Here is a 22,821-nt window from a genome sequence, read left to right on the forward strand (position 1 = left end):
ATTTAGGCTCTGTTTTAAAGAAGCCTCATCATTCCAGATACTTAAGCTCACGGGTAAGTCTCACAGAAGTACAGGGGGAGAACAGTCCCAACATACCTGGGCCACATAGGTTAGTTATTTCCTGTAACAGGATTCCCATGTATTATCAGTCTTGCTTTGATTTTTAGCTATAGGCTCCACCTTCTGTCTTTTTTAGCAACTTTTTTTATGTCTTTCTTACAATAGGTGTAAGTTCTCCTCCCAAAAGATATAAATAGGGGTCTCAACTCATCATTAAAAGCATATTTTAACCTTTGAAACCAGAGGGAATTTGGATAATAGAATGGGACTCACAGACACAGAAAGTAGACATTACCGTAAATAACATATTGTAGAGGTCTAATAGAGTGAAAATATATCTCGAGCCCAAATCAATACTAGTAAACTAGTCACAAAATAGATTTATTACTGTGTACTGTGTACTTAAAGTTTTGAATTGACTTGAAATTCATAAAGCTATTCCTTGTGAAATTATTTAGATCTTACCTTTATTAATATGTGTACAGAAAGTGCGAATGATCACTGAGGAAACTTGTCTACTTTTTAATGTTTTCATTTGCAGTGAACAGAGTTGCCAAGTCTACGTCTTGTAAAACTTAACACCTTGAATCCAGCTGGTATATAAAAGCAAGCCATGGCCTATCAGGGTTTGGAGCATAAGCAAGAAAACACAAAGAACTGCAATGTAAGGAAAACACTGCTTACTTTAAAAAAAAATATGTGTGGTTAAGCAAATTTTTTTTCCTGATATCAGTCTGGAGAGGAACTTTAAGAGACAGTCACAATCTAAATTCTAAATCACCATGTGTGATTTACTCAAAGTTTGAGAAAAGAGAAAGGAAGTATTTTTTGGTTTAGATGTGTGACCAATGCAAAATCATTGTAGAGAATTTTTTTTCTTAGAGCTTTCTTTGGACTCAGTTTAGCTTTTATTGTGATATTACAATACCTGAAAATCTCTATTTGTAATTAGTATAAAATTTTACTCAAGTCTTGCGTACTGCTTACAGTGTGTTCTAAAATCTTTTTCTATTTCAATGTAGAATTGCCCTTTTTTGTTATAGGACCACATTTTGCCATTAAAAGAATATGGTTTTAAATACTTTAATGGTATTTCAGAGCTGATTATGTATAATGGGCAAGTCCAGAAAGCCTTTTTAGTCTGAGTCCTAGACAATAGTGATAACTAGTTCTTTCTGTTGTCTTGTACATGAAACATTGTAGAATTATGATCTCCTATGCAAGTCTGGCATCATCAAGGTCCAGTCTGAGATTCAATCAAGCTTTATTTTGGGCAACTAATGCTAAAGGTATCAAATTGGAAGTAGCAATACTAAGAAGAAAACTTTATTTTCTTCTGTTATTCCTCAATATATAACCAGGAAAAAAGATCTAATGGAATAGCAGTTCTTTTAATAATTATTCCATATAAAATATGAAATCCTCTGATTTTTTATATTCTGATTTTCTCTCCATCTATGAAACACTTTGCTGTTTTACTTGACTTTATTGAATTAGCCATAAAATTTTATAAAAAACCCCTGAATATTTGGCTTTAGTTTCTCTTAATATTAAAAAATTCCTTGTAATACTCTATCTTTGTTATGAAAATAATGCTTCTATTGCACATAGGATAATTTAATCTTGTAAATGTCATGGCAGGTGTCTTTAAAATGAGGTATAAAACACTTTATGAAAGTACAGTGCTGTGTAAAGGTACAAATGCTAGTTTTTTTAATATCTTCCCAGTGATTTTTTTTTCTGAAATTATGTCTGTTTAATATAAAACTAAAAAAGTTTGGTTTATATAACCTAAAATTATTATGTTTATTTGAGCATATGTTATATGTTCAGCTCCAGCATAATTTTGCTCATACACCCTCCTAGAAGACTCAAAAAGTCTGAGGAAGACCAAGAACTATATATAACATACAATTGACCTCCAGCATCATTCTCAATATCTGAGACTTAAGAAACAGAATACATAACATTGATGAATAGGAAACAATCAGCAAAGTCCATGTCAGTGTTCTCCTTTCTCAAAAAACTTCTTTAGCTTGATATGAACAGTCCAAATCAGGATATTTTTCATAAATAATAATTTATTTATTTTGTATTACATGGTAAAGATGGGCTTATTACTCATAACTGTCCGCTTTTGAAATCCAAGTGATTACTTATAAGAACAAAAATTTGTGTCAAGGGTAGGGACACCCACCACTAGACTAGGTTGCTCAAAGCCTTGAACAAATCCAACCTTGCCTTAAACACTTCCAGGGATGGAGCATCCACCACTTCTCTGGGCAACCTGTTCCAGTGTCTCACCAGCCTCATAGTAAGGAATGTCTTCCTAACAGCCAGTCTAAACCTACTCTCTGTCAGTTTAAAACCATTCCCACCGTTTAAGTCATTAATGTTCTGCAGGTTGGGATAGCCTGTGGGGTGTTTATCGCAGGCACGAGGTGAAGATGCAGACAAGACATAGTGCACAACATCTTGCAGTTGTACGTTCTCTCAGTGTCTGTTAGTCAAAATGCAACATCTAAATATAACAGGCCAGGGGCCACTTGCACAGCATTTTGTTGACATTGGGATGGCATCACGTGCAGCCAGATGCCTACACTACCCCTCAGAGCCATATTCAGTTTCCTCTCAGTCAGGGTCAGGGCAACAGCTGGAGGCTGCCCGAGCATCTCTCTGGTCAAGCCTCCACTGGGAGCATGCTGAAAACAGCAATATAGAAATGGCAGTAATCCTACACTGTTGTCTGTTTTATTTAATGATAAAATCGTAAATCAGAAAGAACGACAGTATTACATCCTTTTTACCTTCTGTTAGAGTTCAGTGTTCCCCTGATAGGAAATCAGTCTCTCCAGAGAGAACGAGCTGATCCTGGATTGATTTCTGAAATACTCTCAAGCTTCTAGGATTTAAGAGGAGATGGAAAATTGATTTGTATTTCACATGCTACATTCATTTGTAGAACATGTCCTCAGCTGCAGTAATCTAGTATTTCTCCATTACAGTAATGTGTATGAAGCCTGATTTACATTACAGTTTTGTACTGTAATTATCTTTTAACTCCCAAGACTGTAGAAGACATTGATACTTCTCACTTACTTTTGGCATGAACACATGAAATGCTTGAAACCTGTTTCTTGAGTCAGAACTTAATGCTCCCCTCTCTGCCCTCTGAATGACCTCTTTTCTGAATATCCCAATGAAGAGAGATAGCCTTTTCAAGGCAGGAAGCAGGAGACATTGGTCTATTCCACTGTCTCTGCTACATGAATTAAGTACAATTAAACTGGTGACAACGTTTAACTGTCAAAATGATCATTCCTGAGAGAAACAGTATAATGAGAGTTTCTTTTAGAAAATATTCAAGTGAAGTCTGTATATTCAGATAGAATCTTACAGACTGCATAAAGTCAGCATTTTTAATATTTTTTCAGTTCACTGTTTGATTTAACTTCCCCTGATAAGTATCAGTTTATTGTTTCTTAAATAGAAATTATACTGATTGTGAAGAATGCCCTGGTGTTTTGAAACTATTAAAATTATCAAATCAATTTCATTTATAACCCTGAACTTTTTCAAATGTGTTATGCCAGGTCTGCTCCATGTCATTTGTTTAGTTAAGTCATGGTCTTGCTTGTTTCTGTTATGATGATATAGAAATATAAAATTAGTTTTGGTTTGGTCAAGTAAGCTGAACAATCTGAATTCCAGAGTTCTAAAACTGACTGAACAACAGAAGGCTAGGAGGTAAAAAATCAGACCTTGTTCAGTGTCAGGAGGGTATGAATTCACATATGGATTCTCATTTATGACAATTGACTTTGTGCACCATGAAATTGATGCCTCAGCACAGAAATTATGACATATGGCTTTCATAAAGTCTCTTAAAAATGAAGGAGATTCTGCAGGTAATTCCCCTAGGATTTTCAGCTTTTTATTGGCATAAACAAGTGGGAGCAGTTTACATCCTGCTACCTCTATTTCAATGGCTTTAAAAATTCCATAAAATGTAGTCTCTATTTTTGTTTGGTTGGGGTTTTTTTTGGTATGCAATAAATATCTCCTTGATTGAGAACTATCATTTTTATAGGGAATCTTATCTGTTTGTTTCTTTTCATCAAAGAACAAAGGAGCAAAGACTATACTATTGTGCATTGCCTCCTGAAAATACTGCATTTTTTTTTCCTTTGAGATCTTAAGATGTCAACACAGAGATACCAAGCAAGCTTCCATTATCCATCTTTAGTAAAAATCTTAGTTATTACTTGAGTTCCTAAAAATTCTCTTGAGCTTTCCTAGGTACATGATGTGATGTGTAACTGAAGAATGACAAAACACCATAGGAATTGGTCCTTTAGAAATGTTTCATAGAATCATAGAATGGTTTGGGTCGAAAGGGACCTTAAAGATCAAGTTCCAACCCCCCTGCCATTGGCATGGACACCTTTCACTACACTAGGTTGCTCAGAGCTCCATCCAGCCTGTGCTTGAACACCTCCAGTGATGGGGCATACACAACTTCTCTGGGAAACCTATTCCAGTGCTTCACCACCCTCACAGCAAAGAACTTCCTCCTTGTATCTAATCTAAACCTACTATCTTTTAATTTGAACCCACTCCCCCCTTGTTCTGTTGCTACATGCTCTTGTAAAAATTCCCTCTACATCTTTCTTGTAGGCTCCTTTCAGGTATTGTAAAGTCAGAATTAGGTCACCCCAAAGCCTTCTCTTTTCCAGGCTAAACAAACCAAATTTTCTCAGCTTTTCCTTGTATAAGAGGTGCTTGATCCCTCTAATCCTCTTGGTGGGCCTTTTCTGGACAACTTTGACAGGTCAATGTCCTTCCTGTGCTGGGGACCCCAGAGCTGGATGCAGCACTCCAGGTTGGGCCTCACCAGAGACAAGTAGAGGGATGGAATTACCTCCCTCGACCTGCTGGCCATGCTGCTTTTGATGCATCTCAGGACACAATTGGCTTTCTGGGCAGCAAGTGCACATTGCCAGGTCATGTCCAGCCTCTCATCCACCAGCACCCCCAAGTCCTTCTCAGCAGGGCTGCTCTCAATTTGTTCATCCCCCAGCCTGTGTTGATGGTGGGGTTACCAAGACCCAGGTGCAGTAGCTTGCACTTGGTCTTGTTAAACCTCATGAGATTCCCATTGGCCCACTTCTTGAGCTTGTCCGGGTCCCTCTGGATGGCATCTTGTCCTTCAGGTGTGTCAACTGCACCACTCAGCTTGGTGTCATCAGCAAATTTGCTGAGGGTGCACTCTATCACTTCATCTATGTCATTAATGGAGATATTAAATAACACGGGTGCCAATACAGACCTTTGAGGGACGCTACTTGTCACTGATGTCCATCAGACCACTACCTTCTGGATGCAACCGTCCAACCACTTTCTTATCTATCTAACAGTCCACTCATCAAGTCCAATTCTCTTCAATTTAAAGAGAAGGATGTTGTGGAGTCTGTGTCAAAGTCTTTACAGGAGACCAGATAAATGAAATCTGTAGCCCTTTTCTTGTCCACTGATGCAGTCACTCCATAATTTTTATTGTATCCAATAGTCCACAAGATTTCTTGTGTATTTTCACCACGACAACAATTCATTAGGTAAATCTGGAAAGAACAATAGCATTATTGATATTTCCAGCAGTATTTCTAAAGAAGTTGGTGAATCCTAAGTACCCTCTGAGAATATCCATTGAACATACTTTCATACTAGAAATCCTGGCACTGACACTTTGCATGACAAAAGTCACAAGGACCTGTGACCCAGCCAGAGGACTGAAAACTCAAACACACAGCAGGAGCCTAGACCCCAGACTTTCCCAGGCTTAGACTGTGAGGGGATAAAAGACCACGGGTATGTTTGTTTGGGGTCCCTGCTTGGAGGCACCAGCTTGAGCTGCTATTTTGTTGTTGCACCATGGTTAAATTATTTTAAGGATTGACTCTGCCATGGGAAACCTGGGGTCAAGCTGGGAAGGAAACTTGGTCTGACTGTGTGAGTGCGGGGTGTGTAGGGAGTCAAGTGGCTCACTGGAACTACCTGCTGTGAAGGGGTCTCAGTCCCAGCTCAGGTGGTGTAAGTCTGATGGCCAGAGCAGCACCTGGATGGTCAGACAGGAAAGTTTCCTTAACAATCCTCTAGAGAGATGCCACTGGCCTGTTGGTTGTTTAATGTAAGAGAGTCTGAATTCTGTGTTAAACATACTACCCACTCAGAGCGGTAAAAATTTGCATGCATTTTTTGCAGGAACAAAGGGAATGTGCTGTCGAAACTGTCTTTGCCAGAATCTAGTCCTAAATTGTGCTTTAATTCCATCAAGCCATCAGTTTATCTCCTAGATGTTGTAAGGTAGGACATTAGATTGCTATTGCTATTTCTTCCCTTAAAGAAAAATCAATAGTTAACATGATGGATAGTGCTAGGCAGAGAAAGAATGGTCCTGATTACAAAAGATGCCAATTACATTTTGCCCTATAGGGTAAACTTTCATTTCACAAAAGTGCTAATACAAAACAACTCTTTCTCTCAATCAGCTTATTTGAAGACTTTAGTACTCTGACTTGCAGCTCTAAAAAATATGGCATGGAATCTTTTCAGTTATATCCCTGTCAGAAACACATTTTTGGCTTCAAAGCTGTTTACAGCAATGCTGTGTCAAAGAAAGTTACTCTCCACACGTATTTAGTCATTATCCCAACATGGTATCCTAAAAAAAATTTCCCTGTTTTTTATTCTGCTGGCTCTTTCTCTGCTATTTACTTTCCCTTTCCTGTAGTTCAACCTAGGGACCAGGTACGATTCCCTATCTTCAACCTTCTTGTCTAAATATTCCTATGTGTTGCTGTTAACTGAGATATAGGTCAGAGTACCACATATCATTATTTATTAAATTACTGTGGTTATTACTTCATCTTGTCATCAACAAAGGAAATATGCCTGTGAAAACTCTCTCAAAAATATTTCCATATCACCATGAAATATCTGAGAACAACAGACAACAAAATTGCTTTTTCTTCTTTTGTGTCAGAATTTATCTAATGTGCTGTTAGGAAAAACTGTCTCCATTGTAAAAAAGCTTTCAATGGTTCACTGCCCTAACACTGTTCAACATGCACTAAATGCTGTTTTGAAGAGATGAAGTGACAAATATATTTGAAAAATGTTGTGGTTTTACCTGAAACACAGCATCTTCTTACAGTCTCCTTCCATACTTTTCAAATCAGAAATTGGGTAGGAGGGAACTGGATCAAAACTGCATTTAAAAAAACAAGTAAAAAACCAAGCAAAATTTTAAAAGAAGAAGATTTTACATCTGAGCTCTGTTTTCGATAATTTAGAATTCGTTTATTTATTATGTTCTTACTTACAGATACATATTTATAAAAATGTTTGTAGTGATATAGACCTCTTTAATAAAAAAAAAGAGGAACTTTAAAAATCTTGCAAATCTGAAGCATCATATTGTTTAATAATTAATATTTAGAAATTCAGTTGGCTTACTTCATCATGTCAGAATTGCATCTTTAAGGATTTCTACAGCTGACATAGTTTCTGCCTGTGTAGAATTCAGATCAATAAAAACCTTTAAATGGCTGCAGGTGTATTTTTCTCTACAAAAAGGTGTGGAGAGATGTTTCATGATAAGATTTTTTTTAAAAGTCTCTTAGTATTGTGATTGCATTGTTGGCTAATGCAAAGCTCCAGAATGGGAAGTTAATACTTAAAGTACTCTATTTCATATGATCTCTATTTCATATAGCTTACCCTGGCCAGCAGTGTAGACCAGACAGACATGTAACAAGGAATTAAACCTCTCATATTCAGCATTTGTATCCTCTAATCTTTATTACAATCTGCACCCATTCTCACTTGCACATGATGTCCTTACACATTTACTTTTTAAAATCATTAGTGATTATTTTGTCTTTCATCATTATGCATATGGTTGTCTTTTCATTTCACAGACAGTGAGAAAAAACATCAACCTTGGAGTCTAAAGTCTCTTATCATCTCTAACTGCTAATTCTTCAGCTGAAAAAGAAGACGTGAATTTTATACTAGGGCCTTTGAAGGAAGAGTCACTGGTCAGTGCCTCTCCAGGTTCTGCTGCTGCTTTTCAAAGTATTTTTGGCACCACAATACACCAACATTTCACAGCTGTGAGTGCCGCCTATGGTAATGCCTTGTTTAGGTCTGCCATTTTCTCTGGGAGTATATCAAGCAAAATACTTGACAGTTTTGACCTGCTGTAGACATGATACCAACAAACAGCAGCAACGTGATCCAGTGGATGGCATTTCATGGGTGCTATGCTGTGCACACATACCTGTGGTTCTCCTGATTTCCATCCCTTTCCTTCACCTCTTGGTGAGCTCAGACAATGCTCAATCTTCAGAAGTAGAAGTCCTTTTACAATAAGAAGCTTATAAACTGAGACTGTGCAGGCATAAAGTGTGAAAAGTCCCTGTAGAGTGCGGCATAGGACAACAATTCTAGCAAAGAAAAATTAATTGTGATATTTTGTAGCTCCTGGCAGTGAAATTATGATTGCTCTTTTGAAAAGTGAAAAAGAAATGCAAACCAAGTCTGATTTAAAACATAGAATGTAAACAATGATGTAAATGGCAGAAACCATAGTGTTTATCCACAGTTTTCTAAAACAGGTTCTTTTAGTGTTTGCTATTTTATATATTTTATGAGTTTGGTTATTTGTTCTGCTACTGAAACGAGCTAATAGGTGAGGGGAGAATCTTCTGGAGACAGAAGTCCTGCAGTCTAGGTGCCAGGCAACTTTATGCTGAATCATAGGGTCTAAATAACGATCAATATTTTTGATGTATTCTTAGACAACAGACTTATACAATGAAAATTTTGCTTAAATATCAGGAAAATCTCATACAGAAATCAACATAATTATCCATTTCCTAGATCCCACCTTTATATCATGTATAACAGGTTTGACATCATCATAGCAATTACTTATCACACGATTTTACCTGAGATGACCAGGATCTGCTTTACAGTTAGAATATCTAGAATGTATAGTAAATGTTTACTTTAACATACCATTTAATGAGCTCTAAATGAGATATGAGTAAAGAATAAGAAAAGTCTCACTGCTATGATACGCTTTGGTCCATACCATTATATTTATAGCCAGAACTAATATATCTGAGTTAAAAAATAGCCAAAATTCAATATTATTTTCAAATGTCATAAAAACATAATTTTCCTCAGATAAAAACTTAAATGGAAGCATGAATAAAATGACTGCATTTTTTAACATATTCTTAATATTAATCATCATTGTTATAGCCACCTAAGACTTCCAGCTTATCTCTTTCATTTAAGGGTCTCAGAGCTCATTAAGGGTTTAAGAGCCCAGGTATCTTTATAAGGTGAACAAATGTTATCTTCATTTTGCAGTAGGAACAGTGACAAAATTAACTTCCAGGAAAGTCAATGAAAACTGTTTCAGGCTCTATTCCTCCTCTTCCTATTCTGTATTTCTGCATATTTTAATTATCCCAGCACTCTTACTTCAAAATTGAAAATGTTTCAGCCAGTCATAATTCAGGAATGTTGATACATTTTTGACTGATTCACCCTTGCAGCTTAGTATGTATACTAATTTCTTAGTCACTCATTTTATTGCACTTATATTTGCATAATGATAGAGTTAAGTTCTATCTTAGTAATTTAGCATAGTGTGCAAATTCCCATACTCTGAATTGCAGGCTGCTATTATTAGCCAAGCAAAGTACAGGGATTTACATTAATCAATGTATTGCTCTTTCTCAGTTACTTTATGACAATTATCTAAATCTCATAGCTCTGATTATGAAGAAAGAAAGACTCTTGAGAAAACTGAGATGGAGTGAATTGAAGTTTTGAAATCACTATGGTTTTTATTGACAGTGATTTTGTGGACCATGTGCTTTCATCATAAAGATTACATAGGTGGAAAAAAATCTAATAGGTAAAGACTGTAGAATAATCTGGGTGAGGGCACCATTTCATAAATGCCTATAAGATCAAATGCATCACATAAGTCTTTAATTCATCTTAGTCTGTTCTGTAAAGCAACCATTTTCTCCAATATCTAGTTTGTTGATAACTATATTTGTTGAATACTTGAATGTTGAATACTTGACACAAAATATAAGAAGATAAAACGTTCTCAACAAAGCACAGGTGCCACGGTCCGAGGGAAGATGGGGCCATGACACAGCACAGATGGGTCCAGAGTCGAGGCAGAGGTGCAAATGGAACTTTATTAAGGTGTGCCAAGGTTTTATGGGTTTAGGCGGCGAAAGGGCTAGAACACAGGGTGGAGCATGAGACAGACAAAAGGAGGAACAAACCGGGGTAGGGACACAGGCAAAGGGGGAGGAATGTGGGAGGAACTGGAGAAGGAAAGGGCAAATGGTAACTGTCTCCTCTCTGCAGCTTCTTCAGCCTATCAGAGAGGGAAGCAGGGAACAGGCAAACTCGTGGCAAGCCCGGGCCTGCCCAGGGCTACGCTGTGTAGTGTGGGTACAATGCAATACACATATCTGAAACCACATAATAACGGTAAAGTCCATATAATAAAGTCCTGTCAATTGCTGTATGTCTTTCTCCACGCCTGGAACCGCTCCCATCCTGAATCTTGCTCCTTCACACATAGGTACTTAAAGATACCCTAATAATTATGGCATTAGAACAATTAGAAACATTCCCAGTATTATGGATTATCACCACTCTTTTTACTCTGAATTACATCAATTTACAGATGGTCTAAAGAAAACTGTCCAAAACATGTGACTTAGAAGTTCAGCTGTAAAGAACTCCATCTCTTTGTGTAGGCACATTTTCAACCTTTTGACTTATTTGTACTGGGAAAGATTTAAGAATAAAAAGTCTTAGATGATTCATCCTCCCATTTGGGAGCACTCAGGGTGATATAATTGAGAGAAAATATTTCACATAAAATAATAAGCACAATTTTTCTTCATAAGGAGACAAATCCTCTCCTTCACCTTGTCTTCAGAGCTGCTACAATCTAGTAGCTGTGACTGTCTTGGGGGAGGTGAAATACCCTTGCCAAGATTACAGACAGTTTACATCAAGAGTTGATTTGGCCATTAGGCTGCCAAAATTTTTTTGAGGGTAGCTCTTGCTTTAGAGATCATATAGAATGGTGAGGGTTAGAAGGGACCTTAAAGATCATCTACTTCCAGCCTTCCAGACAGGCATAAGGATGCCATTCACTAGAACCTGTTACTCAAGGCCTCATCCAACCTGGCTTTGAAATCTTCTAGGGAGGCTATCTACCCATATAAAAAAATCCCTCTCCCCTCCTTTTTATTAAGCCCCCTTAAGGGGGCTGCTTCTCTTCTCCAGACTGAACAACCCCAGCTCTCTCAGCCTGTCTTTATAGGAGAGGTACTCCAGCCCTCTGATCATCTTTGTGGCCCTCCTCTGGACCTGCTCTAACAGGTCCTTCTTGTGTTGAGGATCCCAGAGCTAGATGCAGCACTCCAGGTGGGGTGTCCCAAGAGCAGAGTAGGGCGACAGAATTAACTCCCTCGACCTGCTGGCCACACTTCTTTTGATGCAGCCCAGGATGTGGTTGAATTTCTGGTCTGTGTGTATGCACTCGGCTCATGTCCATCTCTTCATCCATGAGAACCCTCAAGTTTTTCTCCACGGGGCTGCTCTGATTTTGTTAGCAATAAAATTCAAGTAATATCCCTGAGTTGAGTCTGTTTTGCCCATGGCACTATTCAGTGAGTGAATCCCTGTCCTCAACTCATGAACCTTCATTATATTTTGTCTCCCTTGTCCACCTATGGAGAAGAGTGACAGAGGGGCTTTGGTGGGTGCCTGGCCTCCAGGTAGGGTCAACCCAGTACAGGTTTGAACTGTTGTTTTGTGCAGTACTTTTTATTCAAACATTCTCCTTGCTGCGTACATGAAAAGACATACACGCACACAAATCTACTATAAAATTTGCTGTTGAAATTCCTATTAGCTGAAAAGCATTAGAGCTGCCACTGTCTCTTGAATTAAAGGAATGTAATGGATAACTGTATACACCTCTGAAATAACCTAGAGGGAGTCTTTAGAGCAACTTTGTAGCAGCTGTTTTGAAGCTATGCAAACCACCTAGAACTGGGACCCAGAATTGTTCTCAGTGGTTTTAGTTTAATACACCATCCCTCAAATTAGGATTTGTAAACATTTGTAATTGCCAGCAAGTTTGAAGCAGCTGAAATAAAGCACTCATTAAACCTCATCTTCCACTCCAGTTATCTTTACTTTTTTCTTTCCCTCGGGAATGTTTTTTCTCTTGACTATTGCCAATTGTGCTAAGTTTTTGCGAGACAATAACTATATAAAATGTACATACATTTGATATTCATTTCCTTATTTCTCCACAAGCTATCACGAGTGATATAAAAGTTATTGTCTATATTCCAAGGAAAGATAATTTTATAGTATTATTATATATTTATATGAAGAAATAAAGACCTACATTTGGAATGGTTCATACCTGTGTTTATTCTTTGAAGTATGAGTAGATCCCTGGAACTCAAATATAAGCACATATAGGAACATGGTAAGATTTTGTTTTAAAACTATTTTTAAGGCACTGAAAATATTACAGCATAATTATAAGAAGAATACACGTCATAAAGAAGCATATCCTTAATCTCAAATTTACAGAGGTCGTTGTAGAGACACTTAACAGCCTCTTCATATCAACTGAGAAGGGCCTAAAGGAGTAGCACATATTTTGTCAAGGGGTGCTGTACTTAAATAACTTCCTGCTTTTTTAATCCAGAATGCTAATTTGGCATCTCATCTATTTATAGTATATATGTACAGATATATATGTATGTGTGTTTGTGTGTTTGCATGTGTATATAATAACTGTTTAAGAAAGGAATACAAAAGCATAAGTAGGCTGTTTCCTAGCGAAGGAAATTCTGATCTACCAGTGTCTTGAACACAGACAGGTCATTCTTTCCTACTTCTATTGACACCTTTCAAAAATTAACTATCAGAACTAGTGTTGTTGTTGTCTCTTACTTTTTCCTCCATAAATTTACATATTAGAGTATTCAGTCAAGGAACCTTGACAAGGACCTAATACATATATATTACTTCCAAAGCATTCTAGCCAACACTTTGTGAGGAGTTCATCTGTGTGAACACAAGCATGCACTGAGAAGCGTGTGCGCTCCTAATTTGTGAAGATTTCTGACTACAGCTCAGGCTGACATAACAAATAGTTCAGCCTGCAGTAGATTTTCTTTCTTCACAACAGGCAGAAAGATAAAATATGAAGTGTACTGTACAATAAAACTTGTGGCCCCAAAAATATTTGCAAGTCTCTAAAGTTTGGTAGCTACTGAGATGGGGTTGTTAAAATCACAGTTTTAAAGTAACTGAAATCCATTTTCAGCTTTTGTGTATATTATTCCTCTTTATCCTCACCTGGATCTCGATTAAGATTTTCTTTAAAAGCTTTGACTAAATTAGACTCTTATTACTAAGAACAAAAGCAGTGTCTCTGTTTACCTTTACAAATGGAAAAATGTTTGACTGAATTTGAAGTTACAGTACTTTGGTAAATAATGAAAGACAATTAAATCTAACAAGGAAATCTGATAAATAATTCACTGCAAGAGCTGGGAGATGCGCAATAGTTTTTCTTGTGACAACTGTGAGAAATCCTGAAAGATTTGTTGTCCTCTGAAGTTGAACAAGACCAGAATAACAGTGAGCACCAGAAAAGCAGTATTGCCTCTAATGTTAACCAGTTCCTCACAGCCAAGCTTTTTCCCAGAGCTTCTGTTAGCTTTTTCTTCCTGGGATCCTGAAATATTACATATTATTTCTGTTGAAGTCTTTGAACAAAAGCTAACAAAATCTCCAATATAAAACTTGGGTTCATTTTCAAACTCAAAGAATACAGTGATCAGTAACAGAATTATCAGCTGAGGCTGGGTCAGTGGTAGATGTATGGTTTGTATGTCTGGTTTGTGCATCTGTCAGCTAATACCAAGGTTTGTGTGCAAATATATCATTATTCCAAACGAAATAAAAACCTTTGGGGGTACAAATTCAACCTTAATAAAACAAAAAACCTAAACCAAACAAAATCCTTTCCCACATGTAGGAAAAGGAAAATATTCTGCCATTATATTAGACAGCGAAATCATAGGTTTTTAAAATATCTGGGAAAGAAATACAGGCTAGCGTTTAATGAAAATCTGCTTTGAAATTTAATGAAAAAAACATGCTGTTGTTGATGATATTACAATTATAGTGAACTATATTTTTGCTAAGTAAAATTAGGATGTAAAGAGACAGATTACTAGGAGAAAAGTAAAAGTGAATTTTCAGGACAATAATGTTTCCATCAGGGAAATAATCCAAAATGTCACTATGTCTGTGGAGAGATTCTTTCTTTGCTGAACGTTTTACAAATACATTAAAAATATAAAAAAATAATGAGATAATGCTTTGTAAAAACTAAGTTTTTTTCTCCAGGTCTCTTGCATAATGGCAAAGTTGCAAAGTTGAAGTTTCACAAGACTACCCAAAGGTTCATATTCCTTTGAGTTTTCATATATTCAAGGATTAATCTGTAATAAATAAGAAACACTCTGAAATGTGTAGCAATCATATAGTTTTGATAGTCTGTCTTTTTGGGCTTTTTAAGTACACAAAACAGAATGAGATTAATGTTATTTGAAAACAAAAAATGCCTGTCTATAAAAACTGACATTTAGATTACCATTAATTAAGAGTGTCCATGGATTTCTTAACTTGATTTTGTATCAGTTAAAGGTGAAGACTCACCCACCATTTTCAAAGGAAATAGGCATAAAAGAACTGGAAAGCAGTGAGCTGGGCTTGCAGTTTATTAAGACAAAACAGGAAATTATAGATTTGCAACAGCAAATATGTTAGTACATTATTACATAAGAATTCCGATATTGCATATGAGATCAGTTGCTGATAAAATAATATTAAATTAATTTGAATGACAAGAATAAGATGCACAGAGATATTTCACAGATAAGATTCTTCTTTAAGTCTTTGTTAGATATGTTGTCCTGGTTTGTTATGTAACTACAGATGTGGCTTTTGACCTGCAGAACTGAGCGTCTACTCAAAATTGCTTCAAATATTGTATGACATTTCTTGATAATCAAAGTAAAGCAGAGGTACCTTACAGCTATTATTCTCTCTGTTTAGCTAAAGTTCTTTCTACTAGAGACGACATTGTGTTTGAAGTCATTTTGATAACTTCCCAAGATTTTATTAGAAGTATGTTATAATTATTTTCCCAACCTTAACCTACTCACAGTGTTGCCCTCTGTCCCAATATCCAAATTAATGAAATAACTAAGAGTTTGGAGTTCAAATTTGTATGCAGATCTCACTGTTGGTTTTGATTTCTGTGTTCTTTATTTGTACTTTCAATGAGAAGTGTTTGGATTTGCATTCGTGTTTTAAATTCTTCGTTTTTTTCTTGATATAATTTCAAGGCCCATGAACTTCAGGCAGGATGTATTTTATGCCTGATTTTTAAAGCTTTTTAAGGATTGCTTTGTGGTTTCAAATAAATTACCTTGTTTTGGCCTGTATCTTTGCTTGTTAGCCATTACATATTGCAGTTGGCAACACTTGTTCCACGGGATTTTTCCTGGTTTTGATGATCCATATTCTATTGGGTTATGTTGCCCAACCCAGGGATCATTAACCTAGTTATCTGGATGTTAACAGAGACATTCTTATTTGCTTCCATAAAAGCAGCCAAAACAGACAACTTTTGCAAAATCAGCAAGCTGCAGTTTATAATCTCCAACGATGCTCTTGCTCCTTGACTCAACATAATCACTCCAACTTGTTTCACAGGCAGCCTGGCCAGGATGCATGTCATCAGAAATGCTTCTTCAGAACCCAGCACTATTTAGACCAGTCTCCAGGTTGCAACTCATAAGGCTCGTTAACAGAACCTATGATAGGATCTTTGATATAATTTCTGATTAAAAGCTCCTCCTTGAATAGGAAAAATTGAAATTAATTAGAAATGAACTCCAACTGATCACTTACAAGAGTTTGCTGATAGTACTGAACATGCTTCCCCTTACTCTGAGAAATCTCTTCTTATATAACAAGACACGGTGATGTTGCAGTCAATTTGATGAATGGAAAAAAAAATTCTTTTTCTTTTCATGACAGCAAATATTAATATATTATGCACATCACATAATTTAGAAAAAACTCTCTATATGAAACATACTTCAGCACTTTATTTCTAGTAAAGGGAAAAAAAAAAGGTAGGAAAACCCCCCAACGTTCTTTTCACAGAATATGATAATTTTTTGCTGATTGCACTTAATACTCTTAGTTTATTCTCAGCTATTGCTTTTATATCGTATTGATTTGCATATAAAAGGTTTTACTAATTCCTCTCAACTATCCATTCCCCGTACTTCTTTTTCTACCCTTAACTGATTGCTTTGTTTAAATTTTACATAAATTTTTGTCCATTCAAACTACATTTCTTATAGAATATCAATCTTCTGTAAGGAGAAAAAGAGCTGCTTTTTTTCTGAAGAGGACTAAAATGTGCACTGCACTAGAAATGAGATAAAAATCTGTGTATTTATTTACCTTATCAATTCTGAACATACATTAGTTAAGTATTCAACCATTATTTATCTTCTTTTATTTTTCTCTACAGTGTGGAACCAAAGGACAGTGTTTGAAAAAGGCAAGACTCACAGTTCAAAGAAATAATGTTTAAGGTCATTATTACAGCACTGAAGCATTTGCTTTCTCTTTGTGCATCAAATTGACAGTTTTGATGAAAGATAGAGCTGCTGTTTCTTCCAATTTCTTTCTTAAAATAATGGTTTTTTTCTTTTAAGCAATTCTCTTTCATGTTTTCTTAATTTAATTGTGCAAATCATAGAATTGGACAGGAAAGTAGATGTGGCCTAAAGTTGTAATTATTCATAAAAATCCTCAAAGACTTAGCAAGGAGAAACCGTTTGGTGAACATGATCTATGTAACTGTTATTTGACAAACAAATGTCATCATAGCAGATGTTTTTGTGTATTCCTGGTTAGCTTGCTTCTGTTAAAGACAAAGTATGAGTATGAGATAAACAGAATATTTAGTATTTAGGTTTTTTCTATAATTTATGAGAATGCAACTTAAAATTATTGCAAAGATCTTCACAAACTAGTCTATTTCAGAAAGTCAAAAATTCTTCCTATGATCTGAAATAATTCAGAAGTCCTAATATTGAACTTGGAAGAAAATAAAATAAGACAACAAAAAAAGTGGAAATAGATAATTAGAAACTGATTTTCAAACATAAAGGGCAATTTCTCAAAAATAACTATGAAAATAAGAAATATGGTACATAAGAAAAGACTAAAAGCCAAAACTTTTCTGGACGTAATCATCGCATATAAAAATTCCAAAGGGGCAGCATTTGGAAACAGAAGATTTTTTTATATACTCTATTGTATGATGCAAAAACCTAAACGCTCTAATTCAGCCTGAAAGGTCACTGAGGGGTCAGAAAGGTGTTGACAAAGGCTGCACTTATGAGAGAACAGAGAACCCAGACTGACATAAACCTTTCCAGAAGCAATACAATCTGACATCAGAATAGCTTTTGTAAAAAAATTACTAACCACACAAACCAAAAACAGGGACATGCACACACACATGCACATCCATACATGCACACAGACTAGGAACTACAGCTGTAAAATACAAAATGGATTTTAGAGAATAATTCTCATGATTCTCATTTCTAGTTTTGATGACTCATTTCAGCATTTTTTCCCTCATTTCAGACAAATTAATCTCTGTTTTTTAGTAATGATATCTGGCTGAAACCATCAGCACCTGCTTTACGTTTTTTCTGCCACAGGCAATCGGGAAAATGTTCATGCAGGTGAATGTCCACTGGCAAAATAAAGTCACTAACCTGTTTTCTGTTCTTAATATTTTGCTCTCTTAGGTGACTACCTGGTCTACCAGTCTGATAGAACCAGTTCTGTGGATCCCTGATGCCTCACATGTTTCTTCTTATCTTTCTTTTAATGTTTGACTACACTATAGCTGACTGATATCTAAAACAGCATTGATTCAGCTGGCTATCCTGCTCCAAAGCTGGCTATCCTGTTCCCTTCCCAAATATTCTGGGTAGCACAATATCTCTTGGTTTCCAATCAGTAAATTTCATTTTATTGCCTAACTTGCTACTGGATTTCATTTTTTGGTAGTGAACTCACTCTTTAGCCTCTTGACTTGATTTCTGTCACTGTGCTGAACTTACATTAAATTATCTACCATTTTTTCTCCCCTCATATGTTCTTTAATTCACTATCTTCTTACTGTCTCCTTCTTATCCTTTCACCCTCTGGAAGGCTACTACTTTCTTGTCACTTTGACTGCTCTGGAATAGATGGTGTGTACTCTCATAGCTCTCAAGCTACTGATAACTACCATACTTCTTTTTCCATGTGGCAGGAAGCAAGAGACTTAAACATAAAATAAATAAATAGCATAAAGTATTAGAAAATGCAAGCTCTAACATTTTTCCTTTCTTGCTTTCAGCTCTACACTAATCTCTAGAGCAAGACTGTTATTCTATTACTTCTTAATCAAAAATGATGTAATCACTAAACCCTCAGTGTCTACTTTAAAGTGTTAATTTCTTCAAGTCCAGTGCCAATAATTTTGCAAAGGAATATAATTTCATTTCAATAATGTTGACATTTTGTCCCAGTGGTCAGAGAACAGACTCTCCTGAAGGACCTCTGTTCTCTTTTATCCTTCTAATCCTGATCTTCTGTAATCATATTCCAACCTAGAAAACAATAGTGCGGACTTTTTTCTTCTATCTATAGATGTTTATTTTTAAAGTAAAATCCAAGATATCCGGGACTGGAAAAAAAATAATACTTTTATTCCTACACTGCTCATGGTGTTTCTACCCCCAAATGTCCCACGTTTGATTTTTCAGATTTTTAAACTTTAGGATTAAAAAATATCATATTCCTATGCAAAATTATGTTCTAGATTTCTTAAGCAATGATCAGTGTAAGTAAAATATAACCTGAAGAATGCAAGGTTTTAGTATTTTTGTTAGCTGTTCTGTAAGCCACTTTCCATCCTGGAACATCAGAACCTTTCATCCAATTCAAAATGAATCATTTCACTGCAGAAAGTTTATTTTTGATATAAACCTGAAGGGGCACATCATGGTTTTACTGTAAGTATTTGTGCTTTGGTACTTTCAAGTACCTAAAGTAATTGCCATTCCGGAATATTTCTGAGGCCTTCTTCACCTAGCCATGGTGATGATACTAAGTAGAGCAAGAACAGGGATAGGGGCAAAGATACTGATGGTTCTTGGCACAGGAGTATGATTAGAAAGAGGGAGTGGGGGAGAAAAGAAACCTTAGAACATTTTTTTGTCAATCACAGATCCATAAAAATCCTTAAGGTATGGGCTAGCTAAATTGAAGCCAACTGGAATTGTGGGATGAATCTGTCTTGACTTCTTCCTTATACTGTGATACCCAAGAAGATCAAATGACATAATTAAGCACTAAATACAATCTCAATTAGAATTTACATAAAAAATGAAGATTCAAAATAAGAGAAGAAAGAATTGAAAGTTTAGAAGAACTTTACTAATACCAAAATGCAACAAGTACTTTAAAAAGTCCCTGCTGTGACTTCTGAGATCTTCCTGGTTGCTGTCTGTTCTCCTGAGCAATATCTCTTTGTGAGTTTATTCAGTTTCTTCCTGGAGAGGTTATAGATCCTCCTTTTTAGTGAGTTCCACCAAGCCGAGTTTCTCCCTTTTTAAAGGAACATTGAGATATATATTAAATGTTCTGTTGAGTCCTGTGTGTAGTTTTGGGCACCACAATATAAAAAAGACATTAAGTTGTTAGAGAGCATTCAGAGGACAGCCATGAGGATGATCTGCTTCTCTTGTGAGGAGCAGCTGAGGTCATTTGGTCTGTTCAGCCTGGAGAAGAGGAGACTGAGAGGAGAGCTCAGTGCCATCTTCAGCATTCTCAGAAGGAGAAGTGAAGGGGCAGGTACTGAAGGGATCACCCTTCACTTTTGTGACCAGTGACAGGAATCAAGGAAACAGCATGAAGCTGAGTCAGCAGAGGTTTAGGCTGGATATCGGGAAAAAGTTTTGCACCAAGAGGGTGGTTGATCACTGGAACAGGCACCCCAGGAAAGTGGTCACAGCACCAAGCCTTTGGACAATGCTCTCAGGCACATGGTGTGATTCTTGGAGTGTCCTGCGCAGGGCCAGAAGCTGGACTCAATGATCCTGATGGGTCCCTTCCAACTCAGCATATTCTGTGATTCTGTGATTCTGTGCCTATGATTCTATGAAATACTATTGTCTATCACAGGTTATAAAAGTACAGTTCTGCACTTTGAACCTCTAGAGAAGCTGTCTCAAAATCAATGCACTATGGAAATTCTATTCATCTCCTGGTAATTAACAAGAGGGAGTTCCTTACACTTGATGTCTGGGTAAGTCCAATTCATATAGAAAAATTTGCATGAATTTTTCCTATTCATCCATATTTTAAAGTCAGATTCTTTTTTTTTCTTCCTTACAGTAAGTAATCTCAATAGGTATTGCTGGGTTGTTTATTTTTAAAGCACTATATATGTATATACACGTAAATATGTATATATATAAATAAATATACACAAATATATTCCAGTCATCCTCCTTTGCATCCTCTAGTACTGCTACCTTCTCGACTTCTTGACTCTGTGACGAAAACTGACTGAACATCCTGCGGTTCCTCTCAGTGCTACCGTGCCATGTCAGAACACTTGACTGCAAATCAAACAAACACCTTTTTTTTTTAAAGTATTCACAGAAAGTTTAAAAAGGCTGAGGGTGACATTTTGGCCTTGAGGCTTACTTCACATTGTCAAAATACAGACAGTATTTTCTTCCTTATCATCTGAGGAAAAATTTCTGAATGGCAAGAACAAAAATAACATTTCCATGTTCACTAATCTCTATACAGGAACAGACTTGATTCAGAGTGGACATCAATATTGCCTATGGGCAATGGTATGTTTTGAGTTCTTTCAGTGTTGGTCCAGTCACTGTGCTCATTAGATGATTTAGCAGGTTTTTTTCCACTTGTTTGAAACTTCCTTAATATTTTTCACTTGAAAGAACAGCAGCTAAAGCCCCTTATCCTCATGAATTACTGTTAGGTTTATGTTGGGCTGCATTTGTATTCCCCTTCCTTCCTCTTGTTCCCTCCTCTCCTGCCCCTATATATGTAGTCTATGCTGTCTACTTTATATATATATATATATATATATACTCTTAATTAATATATTGCCTTACCCTCTCTCACTTTTTTTTTGTTCTTTCGCTGTTATACTTGTTAGTACTCAAAAAGTAGTTGTTACTCCAAGATTAGAAATTTTAAATTTAAGTTTGAACTGAGAGAAGGAAAACATTGAAACAGAAATCAAGTAAGATATTTATAGCCATTTACAACACTTATAGCACTGACATAAGGTCCCAAGGGCCTCAAATTTTTCAGCAGAACTAGAAAGGATTCATTATTTTGTCAGTCAGCTACTGCAACTGACTTTAACAAAAAAAAAAACAGATTCTGAAGAGCCGATGTAAATGCAAATAGACAAATTCCCTTTATCTACCTCCGTCTTATGTACTGTCTTGACAGAACTGCTGAGCTTTCACTTCTAGGACAAAGTCGAATTTTACCATTCCTATGCAGTGTTTTGTATGCTTATACAATGCATTGAAGAAATTAGGGTTGATTTTTTCCTTCCCCTTTGAATTATTTCTTTTCATATAGCTTCTTTCTTTTTGCAGATAATATTTTCACTGTTCTGATGTGATAAATTGTTGTTCCAAGGAGGTTTAATAGATACATTTATATAAACACATTTCTATTTCCTTTAGTTCATAAAGCACTGATGAAAAAATGTTTGCAAAGAATTAATCAGTAGAATTATGTTGTGGTTGGAAAGCAAATCTTAAAAAGCAAACAAAAGAAAACTATTTAGTGGATATCTACAAACTGGTTGTCAGCCTGAATTCCAAAAAGCTTTTGAATGAACAAGCAGAAAATTTAGTAAGCTACAAGGTTGTAATGTTTCATTTGGAATGTCTTCCAGATTCAGCGTATTAGAAGACAACTTTCAACAAAACAGGTTAACGTTGCTGCCTTTTACTTCATCAAATTGTCTCCTGAAGACTTAAGATGGTCTTGTCTGAACTATGAAAATACTGAAAGCTGTAATTTAGGTTCCAGTTCTACTGTCTAAGGACAGCATGAAACACAGATGTTCTTACCATATTAATGACAGTAATAGAGACAGTCCCTACAGTACTATTCAAAACTTTTTTTAAACACTACCTTTGCTCACAAGGGAAAAATTGTTGACTCTTTGTTCAAAAGTTGATAGCAACGGACAAGACATGACTTGCAGATGGCTAGCTGTATATTTTTGTCTCTAACAGGTGCCAGGCTCCTTCAAATATATCTTTGTAAACTGCAAATCTGACTACCTTCATTTCCCTTAAATCTGGAGCTACACAGCTTTTCCACTAAGTAAATGAGGACATGTGTTGGATTCTCTTTTCAAAAGCTTGTTAACTTTTTTCCTCTCCTCCC

The sequence above is a fragment of the Manacus vitellinus genome, unplaced genomic scaffold (assembly GCF_001715985.3).
Source record: "Manacus vitellinus isolate BGI_N305 unplaced genomic scaffold, ASM171598v3 scaffold_1_pilon, whole genome shotgun sequence".
NCBI lineage: Eukaryota > Metazoa > Chordata > Aves > Passeriformes > Pipridae > Manacus > Manacus vitellinus.